Here is a 5916-nt window from a genome sequence, read left to right on the forward strand (position 1 = left end):
TATTTTATCGTAGCCTTTATTCCGGGGTGCGAAAGCCCGTGGATCGATTCGAAAACCTGCCGTCTGAACGGTTTAGTTACGAACGGCTTAGCTCGGTCGGTAGCAATGTCGCAGTATATGTCTATATCCTCGTTCGCGAATTTTATTTTTTTTAGTCGTAGCGCTGTGTTTGACGCGGTCGAAAAGTGCTGTATTTCGTCGGCGTTTTCTTGTGACTTCGCCAGGTCCTCGTATCGTATCGCGGGCGTGATCGCTTCTACGCGTGATAATGCGTCCGCGACTTCGTTATACTTCCCGCTGATATGCCTAATGTCGGTCGTGAATTGGCTGATAAAATCGAGATATCTAAACTGTAGTGGCGTACACTTTTCAGGTTTTTGGCTAAACGCGTATACTAACGGTTTGTGGTCGGTGTAAACAACGAATGAGCGACCTTCTACAGCGTGTCTAAATTGTTTAATTGCTGAGTATATCGCGAGCAATTCTCGGTCGTAGGCGCTGTACTTTTTCTGTGCGGACGAGAGTGTTTTCGTATGGAACGCTAGCGGTTCCCACGATTCGCCTACTCGCTGCTGCAGCGTTGCTCCAAGCGCGAAATCGGATGCATCTACGACAATCGCGAGTCGTGCCGAGCTCGTCGGGTGAGCTAATAATGTGGCGTTTGCTAACGCGTTTTTTAATTTATGAAGAGCTTCTTCGGCCTCGGATGACCAAAGAAGTGTCGCGTTTTTCTTCGGCTTCCCTTTTAGAAGGTTATTAATCGGCGCTTGCAAATTCGCGGCGTCAGGTATGAACCTGCGGTAGAAATTAATCATGCCGAGGAATCTACGAAGCTGTTCTACCGTCTTTAGTTTCGGGAATTCTAATATCGCGCGCACTTTATCAGGTAGCGGCTTCGTGCCGCGTTCGTTTACCGTGTACCCTAAAAATTTTACTTCTGGTACAGCGAATACGCATTTTGACGCATTTACTACGATCCCGTATTTTTCTAATCGCGCGAAGAGTTCTCGGAGGTGCTCCTTATGTTCAGTCTCGTCCCTAGACGCGACTAGTATATCGTCTAGGTATGCGTAACAAAAGTCGAGACCTCGCAGAACGGTATCGATAAATCGCTGAAATGTTTGCGCGGCATTTCGCAGGCCGAATGGCATCGCGACGTACTCGTATAACCCGAATGGCGTTGTGATCGCGGTTTTCGGGATGTCGTTCGGGTGCACTGGGATTTGGTGGTACGCGCGTACCAAATCTATGGTCGAGAAGATCGTCTTCCCGAACAACACCCGCAAAAAATCCTCTATGTGCGGTATTGGGTACCGATCAGGTATCGTTCGTGCGTTTTACGCTCTATAATCACCGCAGGGTCTCCAGCCATTGTCCTTTTTCTGGACCATATGTAAGGCTGAGGCCCATTGGCTTTTCGAAGGCCTGATGAGACCTCGGCTCATCAAGTCTTCGAATTCCGTCCGCGCGAGCTTATACATTTCCGGGGAAAGACGGCGCGGTTTCGCGTAAGTCGGCGGCCCGGCGGTAGTATGTATATGGTGCACTACGTCGTGTTTGCACTTACGCGTGGCCGCTGTAGGACGTGTGACGCTTGGAAATTCGGCGAGCAGCTGATCGTACGGGGAGTTGCCGCTGATTGTCTTCACCGATGGTGTTGCGTCGTTGGTGATTCGTCCCTTGGTAGTAAGCGACGTCGTCTGGTCCAGCAATCGTTTGTTACGTAGGTCCACCAGTAGCCCGTAGTGGCTCAGGAAGTCGGCACCGATGATAGGCCTGGAGACGTCCGCGATGATGAACCTCCACGGAAATGCTCGTCGGAGTCCCAGGTTCAGGTTGACCGTCCTGTCACCGTAGGTATTTATTACGGTGTTGTTAACCGCACATAATTGGTATTTCGTCATTTGGATTCGGCCTTTGATGCGCGTGCGAGGATATACGCAGAGGTCCGAACCGGTATCGATCAGGTATTCTTCGTTCGTTACCCGATCGGTGACGAACAAGCGGCTAGTCGCTGGACCTTCACTGGTTGCCGCGTTCAGTGATGTCCCTCCTCGTTTCCCGAATGGAAACTACACGGCGAACGGCATCGAGTGGACGAGGCTCCGAACTTCCAATGGTACCAGCAATGTTTGTGTTTGGCTGGTGTCTTATTGCGGGTAGCACTCCTCGAACCCGAACGACGGCGGCTGAATCTCGCGTCTGGACGCGTTTGGGAGTGAGATTTCCGTAGCTACGATATTTTGAGTTGCAAGCTTTCTAAACGCTTTAATAAAAGCTCGGTACTATTGCTCGGTATCACGCTGGTTATCTGCTGTACGGTTGCTGCGGCGGTGATATTGCGTGCTGTAGCCATCTCGTTCTGTGTTGGCTTCTTGTCTTTGTGAACTTATACGAACTTAGGATCACGTCGGGCGGTCACCAATTGTGGAGGAGGGTTCGTTATTAGAATGATCTGACTAAGTCGTAGGTTGTTCACTTTTCTCTTTATTCTGGAGCGACTGCACTCGGCAAGTTCTCGAGATCAACTGTGTCTTTTTTGGTTCTCTTGTGTGCAGCCGCGTTTGTACATATACTTTCCGTTGCATGATTGGCTAAGTCGGTGCTTCGACCTTAGCCAATCATGTATTTGTTTATCTAGGTGCCGCCTCTTCTTGCGCCCTTAGCGCGTTTGCTTGGAAGGGCGGCAGCAGGTATAGTGGGGGCATTTTGTTATTTTAACATTTGGCAATGTAGCGGGGTTTCCGCTGGGTCTGGTTCTTCTCACGTCAAGGCTGTAGCCTCTTGACCGTAGGCCTAGACCCTTTCTGGAAACCCTCGGTTTATGCAGTCCGCGTGTGTTACTGAGGTCGTCGACTAAGATTTACAACTAACATGTGGAGAAAGTTCGTTAAGGACGTCTTCTCAAAAGTAACTTATTTGTGCGCATACCATAAATCGTGCTAGCTGCTTGTAGCGAAAAAGGTCTTCTATTATACCTCGATGCTAGCCGCTACATATTCATTGCGAAGTTACATGTATACCTCGTATTCACTTCATAAGTATGTAAATGCGACACTTCCTTGCCAGGAAATAGCGTTTGCAGATATCTCCGTATCGAAGCAATAGAGTTCTAATGCTTCTTAAAACGAGATGTCGCATCTCATTTATTTGCTTCACGATAAGATATAATATTCATTGCGAAGTGTCATGTATACCTCGAATTCACTTCAAAAGAATGTAAATGCGACACTTGCATGCTAGGAAATAGCGTTTGCAGATGTCTATATTCCGAAGCAAGAGTTCTAATGCTTCTTAAAACGCGATATCGCATCCCATTTCTATGTTTCATGATGAGATTTAAAATTCATAGCGAAATGTTACTTATTCCTCGCATACACTTCAAATGAATGTAAATACGACACTTTATTGCTAGGAAATAGCGTTTGCAGATGTCTACGTATCGAAGCAATTGTGTTCTAATGATTCTTAAAACGCGATATCGCATCTCATTTCTATGTTTCATGATAAGATATAATATTCATTGTGGAGTGCCATGCATACCTCGTTTTCACTTAAAAAGAATGTAAATGCGACACTTCCTTGCTAGGAAGTAGCCTTTGCAGATGTCTACGTATCGAAGCAATAGAGTTCTAAAGCTTCTTGAAACGCGATATCGCATCTCATTTCTATGTTTCATGATAAGATATAATATACATTGCGAAGTGTCATGTATACCTCGCATACACTTCAAATGAATGTAAATGCGACACTTTCTTACTAGGAAGTAGCGTTTGCAGATGTCTACGTATCGTAGCAATAGAGTTCTAACGCTTCTTAAAACGCGATATCGCATCTCATTTCTATGTTTCATGATAGGATATAACATTCATTGCGAAGTGTTATGTGTACCTCGTCTACACTTCAGACGAATGTAAATGCGGCACTTCCTTGCAAGGATATAGCGTTTCCAGATGTCTAGGTATCGAAGCAATAGAGTTCTATTGCTTCTTAGAACGCGATATCGCATCTCATTTCTATGTTTCGTGATAAGGTACAATATTCATTGCGCAGTGTCATGTATTCCTCGTATTCACTTCAAAAGAATGTAAATGCGACACGTCCTTGCTAGGATATAGCGATGGCAGATTTCTACGTATCGAAGCAATAGGGTTCTAATGCTTTTTAAATCGCCATATCGCATCTCATTTCCATGTTCCATGATAAGGTATAATATTCATTGCGAAGTGTCATGTATACCTCGTTCTTACATCAAAAGAATGTAAATGCGACTCTTCCTTCCTATTAAATAGCGTTTGCAGATGTCTCCACTTCGAAGCTGTTGAGTTCTAACGCTTCTTAAATCCCGATATCGCATTTTATTTCTGTGTTTCGTGATAGGGTACAATATTCATTGCGAACTGTCATGTACACCTCATATTCACTTAAAATGAATGTAAATCCGACACTTCCATGCTAGGTAATAGCGTTTGCAGATGTCTACGTATCGAGGCAATAGAGTTCTAATGCTTTTTATATCGCGATATCGCATCTCATGTCTATGTTTCATGATAAGATATAATATTCATTGCGAAATGTCACATATATCTCGCATACAACATAAAAGAAAGTAAATGCGACACTTCCTTGCACGGAAATAGCGTTCGCAGATGTCTACGTATCGAAGCTATAGAATTCTAAATCTTCTTAAACAGTCATATCGGATCTCGTTTCTGTGTTTCATGATAAGATATAATATTCATTGTGGAGTGTTATGTATACATCGTATTCACTTCAAAAGAATGTAAATGCGACACTTTCTTGCTAGGAAGTAGCGGTTGCAGATGTTTACGTATCGTAGCAATAGAGTTCTAATGCTTCATAAATCGCGAAATCGCATCTCATTCCTATGTTTCATGATAAGATATAATATTCATTGTGGAGTGATATGTATACCTTGCAATCACTTCAAATGAATGTAAATGCGACACTTACATGCTAGGAAATAGCGTTTGCAGATGTCTACGTACCGCAGTAATAGAGTTCTAATGCTTCTTAAAACGCGACATCGTATCAAACTTCTATGTTTCATGATTAGATGTAATATTCATTGCGAAGTATTATGTATATCTCGCATACACTTCACATGCATGTAAATACGACACTTCCTAGCTAGGAAATAGCGATGGAAGATGTCTACGTATCGAAGCTATAGAGTTCTAATGCTTCTCAAATCGCGATATCGCATATCATTTCTATGTTTCGTGATAAGGTAGAATATTCATCCTTGAGTGTTATGTATACCTCGTATTCACTTCAAAAGAATGTAATAGTGACACTTCCTAGCTAAGAAATAGCGTTTGCAGATATCTACGTATCTCAACAATAGAGTTCTAGTGCTTCTTAAAACGCGATATCGCATCTCATTCCTATGTTTCATGATAAGATATAATATTCATTGCGAAGTGTCATGTATAGCTCGTATTCACTTCAAAAGAATGTAAATGCGACACTTCCCTGCTAGAAATAGCGCTTGCAGATGACTACGTATCGAAGCAGTAGAGTTCTAATGCTTCTTAAATCGCGATATCGCATCTCATTTCTATGTTCCGTGATAAGACATAATATTCTATGCGCAGTGATATGTATACCTCGTATTCACTTCAAAAGAATATAAATGCGACACTTCCTTCCTAGGAAATAGCGTTTGCAGATGTCTACTTACCGCAGTAATAGAGTTCTAATGCTTCCAAAATCGCCATATCGCATCTCATTTCTATGTTTCATGATAAGATACAATATTCATTGTACAGTGTTGTGTATACCTCGTATTCACTTCAAAGAATGTAAATGTGACACTTCCTTGCTAGGAAATAGCGTTTGCAGATATCTACGTATCGAAGCTATAGAATTCTAAATCTTCTTAAACAGTCATAT

Source organism: Xylocopa sonorina, unplaced genomic scaffold, assembly GCF_050948175.1.
Source record: "Xylocopa sonorina isolate GNS202 unplaced genomic scaffold, iyXylSono1_principal scaffold0031, whole genome shotgun sequence".
NCBI lineage: Eukaryota > Metazoa > Arthropoda > Insecta > Hymenoptera > Apidae > Xylocopa > Xylocopa sonorina.